This window comes from Zootoca vivipara, chromosome 4 (genome assembly GCF_965207765.1).
Source record: "Zootoca vivipara chromosome 4, rZooViv2.hap1.1, whole genome shotgun sequence".
In the NCBI taxonomy this organism is placed as follows: Eukaryota; Metazoa; Chordata; class Lepidosauria; order Squamata; family Lacertidae; genus Zootoca; species Zootoca vivipara.
The window spans coordinates 19,668,262-19,680,604 of record NC_142587.1 but is presented as its reverse complement, the minus strand read 5'-3'; positions in this window follow the sequence as shown (position 1 = coordinate 19,680,604).

The following is a 12,343-nucleotide window of genomic DNA, read 5'->3' as shown; positions in this document are numbered from 1 at the left end:
GTCCCCCCCCCCTTATTTTATTTTGAGCATTTTTACCCCTCTGTGCAGCCGAAAAAGTCTCCTAGAGCCGTTTACACGAGATCAAAACAAGACACTCCCTACTCGCGGGTTTACATTCTAGCAAGCAAGCAAACAAACAAACAAACAAACAAGGGAAAAGAGACAAGGGAGAAAGAGGAAGTAATCGAGAATTACTTCTGACACCTAGTTCCTACACGCAACGTAGAATGCAGTCTTCATCTATCAGCCTGGCTTGGGTGGCACACCTTCGACCACATGACCTGAGAGTAAGTCCTACTGAATTCAATGGGGCGTGCTCCTCTGTAGACACGAGTATAGCCTTGTAGTGGAGGAGCCCAAAGTTTCCTCTCGGAGAGGTTTTGCTTGCCAGTTGCGCGAAGTTACAGTAAAAGTTGGCTAATCCGTGACACGCGGTCCTGAGAACGCGCCCGAGGCCCATCATCACCCCTGTCGATCAGGATTCACCGGCTGCGTTTCTGAGCATTTGATCTTTCCCCACTGAGGTCAGGCCAGCCGTTTGTTTCCAAAGGGGTTAGGGTGGAGAGGAAGAAACAGGACCTGTCCCCGCATTTCCAGAAACCAGCTGCTCTGCCTTTCTCTGCTGGAAAGGGACTGAGAGGCTGGATAGATGTTGGGTCGTTGCTCTCGTCTGGACCAGAGACCGCTTTCTGCACAACTCACACACAAAGCGCTTTCTTCCCCTCCAGGAACTTGGCTGACCTGCAGACCGCCTCTCCCACGGGCCTCCTAATATATTTTAATACTCGCTGTTATTCCTAATGGGCGCTTTCCCCCATGCTCATGAATACTGATGGCTATAAACACTCCAGCTTGGAGGACCTAAAGCCCATTGGAGACACGCGGCTGTACTCCTGATCTTTTTTCTTCTTTTTTTTTAAATGACCACTCAATAAAACCAGAGGGAGACAAGTGCGTTTGGTCTAACAGTCGTGGCGCAGAAGCTCACCTCCAGCACTTTCTTTCTCTTGCACACACACGAAAAAGTAGGAAGATTCCCTTTAAAACAAACAAACTGGGGGCAGAAAAAAAGATCTTAAATTAGCCTCGTGTTGTCTCGCTTGTTCGGAGGAAAAAATAAAGCACTTGCTATGTGGAACCCAAGATACAGTAGTTCGATTTCCTGTTGGAAGGCCCCATGAAAATCCTCGATCCCAAAAAGAAGGAAACCCCACTTTCCTTCCTAGTATTATGGACTATGATAATCACAGAGGCAGGGGTGCCAAGATGAATAAAATATTGGAGGGGGCCCCCAGGTAAGCCCCGCCTCGCATAATCGATCACTTGACGCGGTGCACGGACACTATTTGAATGACAATGCCCATCAACTTTGCGGGCCCTCAAATATTTTCTTGGGGGGACCGAAGACCCCTCGGCCCCTAGGAGTTGGCTCCTATGTCTCGCCATGGGCTTTAGCCCATATTGATTTCGTCTCAGCATTTATCCAGTAATGAAAATACCCATTTTTCACCCCGAGGTAATACATCTTTACTTCGAGGTAAAGCCCTTGAATTTGAACGGTACGTGCTTTTCAGTTGATCTTGAGGTTTTACGGCCCCCGTCCAAATACATCCGGTTTGCGCCACTCTCTTCGCCTCTTTGCATCATAACCAGGGAGTAAGACAGCCAGACTTATTTAGCAGTGTGACATTACACGTGTGTGCGCCACCCACAGCTCGGTTGTGCGAATGTTGCAGCTCAGTCCTAAGCATGCCTAACTCCAAAATAAACCCCAAAGTCTTAAGGCAGTTTTTCGCGTCACTTTTTCCGCCTAAACACCTCTACTCGGAAATCTCACTTATCCTCGAATTTGGATTGCGTCCTTTTTTGTCCTTTGGTTTGAGCCAAGTACTGATCTTGTAGATCGCTCTCTTCATTTTCCTTGCCTCCCCAACTGCCAACTCTTCACAGGTGCAAGCCCACCGTTCGAGAACCAGTCTTCTGCAAGTTTTGGGATATGGGATGCAGCGTTCCTCAAACTTGGGTCTCCAGCTGTTCTTGGACTACAGTTCCCATCATCCCTGACCACTGGTCCTGCTAGTTAAGGATGATGGGAGTTGTAGTCCAACAACAGTTGAGAAAACGCATTAGAGCAGACTTGTGTGGTTCTCTGGCTGTGGTTGGACTTAGATTTCCATAAACCCTAGAGAGCAGGGGCAGTTGCCAGGGATGATGGGTCCAAGCACATCTGGGCGGCCATAGGTGCCCCATCCTTGTCCTCAAGCGTGCTGGAGGATGGCAAGCGCTGCCACCGAAGAGCAGCCGGCCTCCCCCTTTTCAGGATCGAGAGGTGCTGCCGTCGGGAAGGGAACTCGCCCATCGACCTTAAAACAAATCCGCGTGGTTGAGTGCGCAAAAAGTCTTTCCATGTCCTAATGAGGACTTTCCCTGACAACAGCAAAAGGCCCTGCTAATTAAGTGGCGCGCGAGCTGCAATGATTGCTTTTGCAGCCAAAGTGTAGAATGTTGTCATATTAAATATGGAAAAGCTCGATTGTGATTGCAGGTCCCAAGGCAGCCTCCCCTTGTCCCCTTAGGGGAGGAGAGGACAGCAGCGAGGCTGGCTGGGTGGAGGCGACTGGGGAGGGGCGTCCAAAGATCACCCGCTTATTCGTCTCCCTGAGTAAGTGGATCCTAAACACACGCACAAGCACTTTTTAGGCTGAAAACGCATTCCTGTACATGTCCTCCCGCCCAGGATTTACTTCTCTCGCCGAGATTTACTTCTGAGTCAGTGCACACGCACAGCACCGGCCTGCACGCACTACTGATTGCCGCACGGGGAGTCCTGCAGCTATTTCAGTCTTATTTCGGTAGAAATCAATTCGCACCTTGGGCTGGGTCCACACGTGCGTGTCTAGTCATTCCCTAGCCACTGCAAGGCCGAGAGAATAGCTTGGATGCGTGGATGGGGCATTGCGGATCTCACCGCGCAGAAAGAACTTCCCTCCCACCGCAAGAAGCAAACTTTTAAATGGAGCCCATTCCCACGTTACGCGAGGAACCTCCAAAATTTGAGTTTAAACAGGCACCCCCAAACTTCGGCTCTCCAGATGTTTTGGACTACAGTCCCCATCATCCCTGACCACTGCTCCTGTTAGCTAGGGATCATGGGATTTGTAGGCCAAAACATCTGGAGGGCCGCAGTTTGGGGATGCCTGGTTTAAACCAAGAGCTAGTTCATGCACGCAGATTCGCTGGATGTCTCTTCACCATTGCTGCGTCCTTGACCAATTGCTTTGGCTGTGTGAACAGAGCCCTTGACGGCCCACTCACTAAGGCGTGGAAGCCATCTCTGAATGTTGCAGACACGTATGAAGCTTTTGCCTACAGCCTTCTAGAATGCTGAATTTCAAAGGTCCAGTGATTGTGCCTTGCAAATGCAAACGCGCATGACATTCTAAATTCAACCATCCTAGTTCAACTCTGGTCAGTTTCACTTTCTGGACTTTCCTCCTTCCTTTCCTGGTAGAGTCTTCTTCTTCTTCTTCTTCTTCTTCTTCTTCTTCTTCTTCTTCTTCTTCTTCTTCTTCTTCTTCTTCTTCTTCTTCTTCTTCTTCTTCTTCTTCTTCTTCTTCTTCTTCTTCTTCTTCTTCTCCTCCTCCTCCTCCTCCTCCTCCTCCTCCTCCTCCTCCTCCTCCTCCTCCTCCTCCTCCTCCTCGGAGTATCTAAATCACACTGCGTCACATTCAAAAAAGGAGGGGGAAGGGCTGGAAGGGAGGAGATCGATTAGGAGTTAAAATGCAAACGCCATCCGAGAAGTTTGGGCTTGCCAAATAAATAATAAAAATAAAAATAATCCAGACCGAATTAGCTGCTCTCCAGTCCCAACGCACCCCCGCCTCCTTCCTTTCTCCTATCTGTGCAAATCCGAGCACATTCAGGAGGGGGGGGGAGAGAGAGAAGAGAAGAGACCGGGAAATAGTTGCCTTGTCATGTAACACATTGCGCTGATTTATTATAAAATTTTAACGAAATCATGCATATTTTAACAGCCTTTAATCACTGCATGAAAATTTAATTCATGAACTGTAGCACGTTTAAATAAATGAAGTGTTAATTCATTAGGATTAATTAATTTGTTAAAGGATTGTGGGCAAGGTTAAGGTGGAAGGAAAACTCTTTGTTAGTTTCCTGGCTTAATCACCAGGTTTTGTTAGCAGGAATAATAATATTAAAAAAAAAATCACAGGAGTAGTTGCAGCTTGGGTTGCAAAAGGAAGTGCGAGATTCAACTCTATCTGTAGGGTTTGGGAGGGCTGCGGACAGGCAGCTGTCTTTTTACCTGACCCCATTATCTTGCCCAGATTCTCAAAATAGGTGATCAGAACAGGAAATGGGAGCACAATTTTGGTGCTAGGTAGACACACTGAGTAGTATGGAGGCCTGAAGGAGGAAATGACACTTAAAGCTTTATTGCCTTAAAAGGAGAGGGAGTGTGGCTATCCTGATCATTAGCTGGTTGCTGGGAGCCCTCAGCCCCCTTTTAAACTATGTAAAGTGCGCTCTAGCAATTTGTAACAAGGCCTGCTAGCCAGAAATGTGCTTCTAGCCCCTCAAATCCTCACCATGCTGCACTTGAGCTTACAAGACAATTAACAAATTCGTTAGCTGTTTGCCAATTTTCTTATTACTTAATTAGTTGATCATATACATTCCTTAAAGTTCTAGTTACAGGTAGGTAGCCGTGTTGGTCTGAGTCGAAACAAAATAAAAAAATTCCTTCAGTAGCACCTTAAAGACCAACTAAGTTTTTATTTTGGTATGAGCTTTCGTGAGATCTCATTATACATGATCAAGCTTTCCTTAGCGCCTCAGCCCTTGCTCCCCCCCCAGACCAATTGCAGTCATTAACAGTCGTTAACAGTCATCAACAGGTTTACCACTCCTATCAGCCCATCACCCATTCCCATCACCCCCACCCCCTGAATATACATAAGGGTCTGGCTACTTAACTGTTTCAGTGTATCTGATGAAGTTTTTTTGAAGCGGGGAGTATAGCTAGAAAGTTTGTACCTTGAGCATATTACAGGCAAACGATAAGATACCACCTTGGAAAATGTTATTAAGTCACCTGCTGTAGCGGTGCAAGTCAACCACACTCAATCATTCTATGTACAGGAAGCTAAATGGCACTGTTATGGATCTAATGCTAAAAATTTTTTTTCTTCCACGGTCTTCACCTGAAGAGTGACATGTAAATACTTTACATTCATCCATCCATCACTGATGTGAGGACAAGAACACAATAACATTTACGTATTCTTGTGGGGGGGGCACAATTTTGAGTCTAATCAGAGAGTGACTTCCTTTGGCTATCTGTATAATATCAAATAGTAAAATATTTACTTGTACACCAACCACCAAGCTCATTTTTACACGATGGTGGAGTTTCTAAATATTTATATAAATAAACGTGTAGTAAAATATGTTCTCTGAGTGGTCTCTCCTAGTCTGCTTTATCCCAGCTCACACTTTAAAAGTCTGGGCTTTTGAGTTACAATATTCTCTTTCTGCCTATTTACATTACATGCTAAACATATACCAGGCTGTTCAGCTCTGCTAAGGAAATGGTTCATTGATTATATTTCATCTGAGACACATCCTAAGCCCCCAAATGGCACATGCAGCAACATACACAGAGCAAAACAAAAACTGCAAAGCAACATCAAATACAGCAATAAAACGAAAGCTTAGTATAACCTGCAGTCAGATCCGATGGATTGTTTACTTATGTATTGCATAGGTTCAATTAAAGAGGAAAAGGGACTTTTCTACTGTGGCACCACCATGGAAATGCTCTCCCTGCTCAGATCAGCCACCATCAGTGGGGCGTTCTCTCTCTCTCTGGCAAATGAAAACTTATCTTTTCACCCAAGCACTTCCTGATGGTTAATACAAATGCTGGATGTCCTGGTCACCGTGTGGCTGTTGTTGTGGGATATCCAGAAAAAGCAGTCAAGTCCAACATTTCCTGCTTGCTAGAATGGGCACTCAGCAGAATGTGGATCTAACAGGGGGAACTTCCAGTCAATCCTGTGGGAGCCACTCCCACCCTGGGAGAGGCCAAGTAGAGATGGGCGGAACTTATAAAAAGGCTGGTCAGGTCTCCATCTCTCTCTCTCCTACTACATCTTGCTCGCTTGCCTTCGTCATGCATCTTCTGCCATGGCATCTCTACAGAGAGGTAGTGACTTGTTGAGTCTGAGGTCAAAAGACTCAGATTCTACTTCCAAGAAGAGTGGAAAGACTTTAAAATCTATTTGAAAAAAACATGCAAAAATTGTATACCAAGAATAGAGTTAGAATTGTATAGAAGCTGAGGATTTAAAATCTAAGTGAAGTATACAGAAAGGATAGATTTGAAATTTTAAGATATGTATATAGAAATGTATTAGAAATTGCTAAAAGATAAAAATGAAATGAAGAGCAGATGGAGGGAACTCAAGGATATACAATGTTAAAGAAATTTGTATTTGTATTTAGATGTTTGTTTTCTTTCTTTTTTATTGTTATGTTATTGTTCTTTAATGTGTTCTACTGCTTTTTAAGTTGTTGTTGATCTTTTGTTTATCTCTTTTGTGTTTATAAAATCAATAAAATCATTATTTTTTTAAAAAGACTCAGATTCCATTGTCCACACACACACACAAAAGCTGGCCCTGCCACACATTGCTGTGGCTAATCCTTGTGATTTCCCCCACCCTGTGCCGATCCATGATGTATCACGTCCCCTCTTTCCCCCCACCCCTGGCTCATCCCTGTGAATGGTCCCCCCCCCTGTCCTGACCTATCCTGTCCCCTGTCCCCCAACCCCCCCAGCGAGTCAGTGCCTCCATTCGGCCTAGTCTGTAAAGGCTTCGGTTCGGCCTAGTATGTAAACGGCAGCCGAGGTGCTGTTGAGAGGGAAGGTTCTATAGGTGCAGTACCAGTGTAGAGGGCACTGGTTTGCAACCTGGTTCTTTTCCCAGCATGCACTTTTGCTGAGTGGTGCGTTCTGGAACAGGGTTTTTTGGGGGGGTTTCACCTGGCGGAGGTGTGACATCTGTCTTTGAAAACTTTATAAGAGCCTTCGGACATTCGCAACGGAATAGGTGAATGAAGCAGTTTCGGAGAAAAGTGGGCACAAACCCACATGCCCCTTTTACACACACACACACACACACACACACACAGAGAGAGAGAGAGAGAGAGAGAGAGAGAGAGAGAGAGAGAGAGAGAGAGAGAGAGAGAGAGAAACTGCCAACCTAGCAGTTTGAAAGCACACCAGTTCAAGTAGATAAATAGATACCGCTGCAGTGGGAAGGTAAATGGTGTTTCCGTGTGCTCTGGCATTCATCACAGTCTCCTGTTGCACACTAGAAGCGGTTTACTCATGCTGGCCACATGACCTGGAAAGCTGACTGTGGTCAAACGCCATCTCCCTTGGCCTGAAAAGCGAGATGAGCGCTGCAACCCCAGAGTCGAATTCTAATGGACTTAACTGTCCAGGGGTCCTTTTTACCTTTACTTGAAACTGCAACCTAAGCCTGCCTCCAGATTGCTACTGTATATGAACTGTGAGTAAACTGTATTTTATTTTATTTTATTCCAAGAGACTGTTTTTGTGCTGTTATGGTTTTAAGGAGAATAAAAGGGGGAAATACAACAAAAAAATCCAAGCTGCACCAAGACATCCTGGCTTGCTTCATCAAAAAGGCTGTAACCAGCTGAATCAACAGTGTCCTAATTTTGTTGTGAAAGGGGTGTACTCTGCTAAACTCACAAATGTGTATAAGGATAATAAAGTAAAGGTATATATCCTCTCCTGGTTTCTATGCACATCCCTACAGCTGTCACATATGTTTGTATGTACATGTTTGCACGTACCCCACACTTTAGCAAAAGAGGTTCTCAGAGTCAGGGGCGTAGGAAGAGGGGGGCGATGGGAGCGTGCCGCCCCCGGCAGCGTGATCCCAGTAGGGTGCCATCGTGGCTGTCCCTGCACCACGTCCCTGCAGGCGGCGCGCCATGCCCATGCAGGCAGCGCGCTCCGCCCTCGGGATGTGCGCAAGCCCTGCCCCCACATGAAGCTCCGCCACTGCTCAGTGTGGCTTATAAAATTCAGTACTAAGATGACCACTGGCCTCAGGTTCATAATCTGAAAAGTCACGATAGATGAAGAACAAGGAATTGTGTGGAGGGAAGAAAATGCAAGCTCAAGCAATTCAAGTTATAGTGTTAAGGGTTCTGGGCATCTTGCCCTTGATAAACCAGTACAGTACCCAGTTCCCAGATCAGCTCCAGAAACAGAACAGGTGACAATAGCTAGGCCAGGAACAGAAGGTAGCTCGTCACATAGATTATCCTACAGACAGCTGGCTTGATAGCCATTAGCTTCCTCCTTGCCAATGTCAGCCATGGCTCTGGCTGTCTTACTCTCTGCAAAAGCACTTGTTCATGTTGTGTCCCCCCCCCCACTGTTCTCTTTCATCCATCAATTTAATGGAGTTTGTGTTGTCCTAGTATGTTGGGAACTAGTTTAGTACTTTCCTATAAACGAAAAGCTGTATATGCATTTTTTTTAAATAGTGAAAAACTATTCTTTCCCACCTGCACAAAGCATTGTGGAGTGTAGTTGTGTTTTTAAATGTCTGCAAGCTTTCTATCAAGGAATTGGTTTTGGTCGGTGCACAAGGTAGAGTCTGCTGAACCCAAATTGTATTGCATTACCTGGTAGTGCAACCACTTTCATCCAAACTTAATTCCTAGCTTTGCTAAAATTAAAGACTGCCACGGTCCTCTTTACTTCTACTCTCTGCCAACCCAGTGTGCTACATTTAAGGGGTGTGTTAAAAGGCTTACAAGCCCAGTTTGAATTTTTCAGAAATGGGAAACAGCCACTGATTCTTGAGCCTGAATTCCTAGGTGCATAAACTGCTATCTGTAGCTCCTGGGACAGTCATTTCCACCCTGCAATATTGGCTGAGTACGCACTATACTTTTAAAGCACATTGCCCTGCTGACCCCTGGGAACTGTAAGCCCTGTTACCTTTTCAGCTTCCCACTCATTATGCTTCCACACAGGAAGGAATTGTTAACTGCGGCTATGGAGAACCTGTGGTCCTTTAGATGTCTTGGACTCCAACTCCCATGATTCTTAACCAGGCATCCCCAAACTTCGGCCCTCCAGATGTTTTGGACTACAATTCCCATCTTCCCCAACCACTGGTCCTGTTAGCTAGAGATCATGGGAGTTGTAGGCCAAAACATCTGGGGGGCCGCAGTTTGGGGATGCCTGTTCTTAACAGTAGGATGCTGCTGGTTGGGGTTGATGGGAATAGATTGGAATAGATTCCACATCCCTGCATTAAAACAGATATTAGATGGGGAAAGACAAGGAGACCTGTGGGAGACCTCTAGATGATGTTGGACTACAGCCCCCACCATGCTTGGTCACTGATCATGCTTGCTGGGAGTTGTAGTTCAGCAACATCTGTAAAGCAACTTCCATCAACTCAGCAAGCATGGGGGCTGAAAGCCTACATCATCTAGAGAGGCAAATGTTCTTAAACTTTCCAGGCATCTGTTAAAGTCGGTCAATCTGCTGGCTGTTTGGTCAGTTGGAGTGCTTCTATGCAAGCAAGACTACCAGCAAAGGAAGACCGGCTATCCCCCAGCTGGCTATAAATACCTGTTTACAACTCAACCATTTGTTTTTGGCATTATCAAGCAGATCTCTCTACTTTTATGCGCTTCCTTTGTATGCTCTTCCCCCACCCCACTATGTCTTTGTATTTTATAACCCTGAGGGCAGGATCTATATGTCATTTTGGAAATTATTGATTTGATCTGCTTTGAGAAGACAGTATTTGCCTGAAAAGCAGAATATAAGAAAGAACAAGCCAGGATTAAAGGTAACAAAAATGTAAGAGGAACACCCCAGGTTCAGGCCAAAGTCCATCTAGTCCAGCACTAGTGGCCAACCGGATACTTAAGGGAAGCCTGCAAGCAAGACATGAATAGAACAGCACTTTCCCCACTTGTGAGTCCCAGTAACTGATATAGAGACACAGGATGTGGAATGTATCCACCATGGTTAGCACCCATTGATAGCCTTCTCCTCTATGAATTTGTCTATGGGGGGCAGGGAGTGGGTTTATGGCAATTCCATCATTGGGCTCCATTGAAAGCGGCTTCTCCATGCAAATCAGGAAGCGAACTCTCCAGATAACGGAACGATGCTTCTTATCTCTGTGGTTGCAGTCTTCTGGGTTGAATGTGCAGTTGAATGCACATGTGCAATCTGTCCATTTCCCTCCAATCCATCCCCTCCACGTAGCCCTGGGCAGTGGCAACCCATGCTACGCCACTGCTTAAATAATGAAGAAATTATGTGGAGCGGGTGACTTCTTTGTTTCACTAAAAATTTTCTACTAGGATGCTAATGCCTGGCTGAGGGTTTCTTTTTCTTCTTTTTTTGACACAATGGTTTTTTAGTGTGGGTTTGCATGTTCCCGGGTTTACTGCCCATCTCCAAGGAGGCTCCTATCAGAAAGCTCAGAGAACCATTGCCATTTGGTTTAAGAGACAATGCCAAGCTAGATGGAACATAGGCAGCTCCCTATGAGTCATTGCAAAAGTTGCTTGCAGTATTGCGGGAGAGAGGGCTTCTGCCATTCATTGAGAAAAACTACACTCCAATAGGTAGACAAAGCCTTGGACAGATCAAAAGTACTGGTTTTTTTTGGCTCCTGGGTAACCCTGCAGGAAACCTGAAACAGAGCTTAGTTTCCTGACACATGCCTACTTTTAATTCCCTGCTGGGAACAAGCAGGACCCAACAGGCCAACGCTGCAATTGTATTTTACATGTGCGGCTTGCTAATGTTGAGGTGTAGCATTAGCAAAGACTTCTGCGAAATCCAGACAGATTAGGCTGTTATACACTCTAGTAACCGCCCACTGGTACCAGATGTGGCTGTTTGGAATAAAATCTCCAGATGCAAAATAGGGCAATGCTGTTTTTAGATACAGACTAGATTTTGTTTGTGTAGCCCCTTGCCTTGTGTAGTAACTATTTCGATACACATCAGTTTGTGTGCAGGCCGCACCTCATTAAATATTTAAACAATGTGCACAGAAATGAACAGGAAGCATTCACTGTGCCCTTGAGTGGGTCATGCAAAGGAAAAGAAAGATCTGAATTTAAAGAGGTTATGTTAATGCGGCCATTTCCTTTTGTGTAACCCTTTGCACACCTGGGTTACAAGGGCAGAGATGCATTTGCTGCTATTGCCTTCTGCTTGCCGAAGGGCTGTAGTGCAGGGCCAGGGCCTATGAGTTGGATGCAAGACTGTCCAGGAGCAGTCCTTAGTATTAATTAGGAGCCTTTCTTGACATCCTGAAGAGCCAATGACGGGCAGACTATACGGAACTGGGCTAATTGGACAAAACATTGCGTCATTTCGCCTGTGCTCTGAAAAACATGCTCCATTTAAAATTGCAGGGTCCAAGAAAAGCTCTCGCAACATTTCACTGGAGCTCTGATTTGGCGCAGTGGTTTGAGGATGTATATATCAGGGACGGCCAATCTACTCACACAATTAAATACTGGCAGTGATCTATCCCTTTTTGGGGATCTATCCCTGTTGAGATTTTTTTAGGGAGGAAAACCCGTTTTTTTGGGGGGGGGGAATAAGCAAAAAAAAAGTCGCTCATCAAGAGATTGCTAGTGAAACAGTCAGCCCTGCAGGAAGAGCTCCATCTTCCGGTATAGCGATCAAGAGGGCGGAAGGAGACAGCGATCGACCGCGATCTACCAAAACCTCCCGGGGATTGATCAGTAGATCAGGATCGACCTGTTGGACATCCCTGCTATATATGACTGCAATTCTGTTGGGTCAGAAGAGGCAGCAGAAATTGCCCTCAAAAAGTAACTTTGACCTACAAAACTGAGCATTGGATCATGATTGTGCAACTGACCCCTGCTCTCAGCTTCTTTCCCTGTCTACAATGAGCCATTCATTTATATACCACTGAGCACAAAAGAAGGCTTCTAAGCAGTGTTTGAAATTAGCCAGGTGCCCAGTGCATTTTGCACCTGGCTTTTGACCACTTGCCACCAAGTGAAGATGCCTGGGTACCAGGATGGCGGCCGACATCTCCATCATCTGGAAAGTGCATGCCTGGGGATCTTTGGATCTGGATTGTTTTCATAAATTAACACCCCCATCCTGTAGAATTCTATGTTACTTTTTATCTGCACAATCAGAATGAATTTTAGGAACCGAAACGCTTTTTCTGTGCAGCCGGAGCAGGAGCAG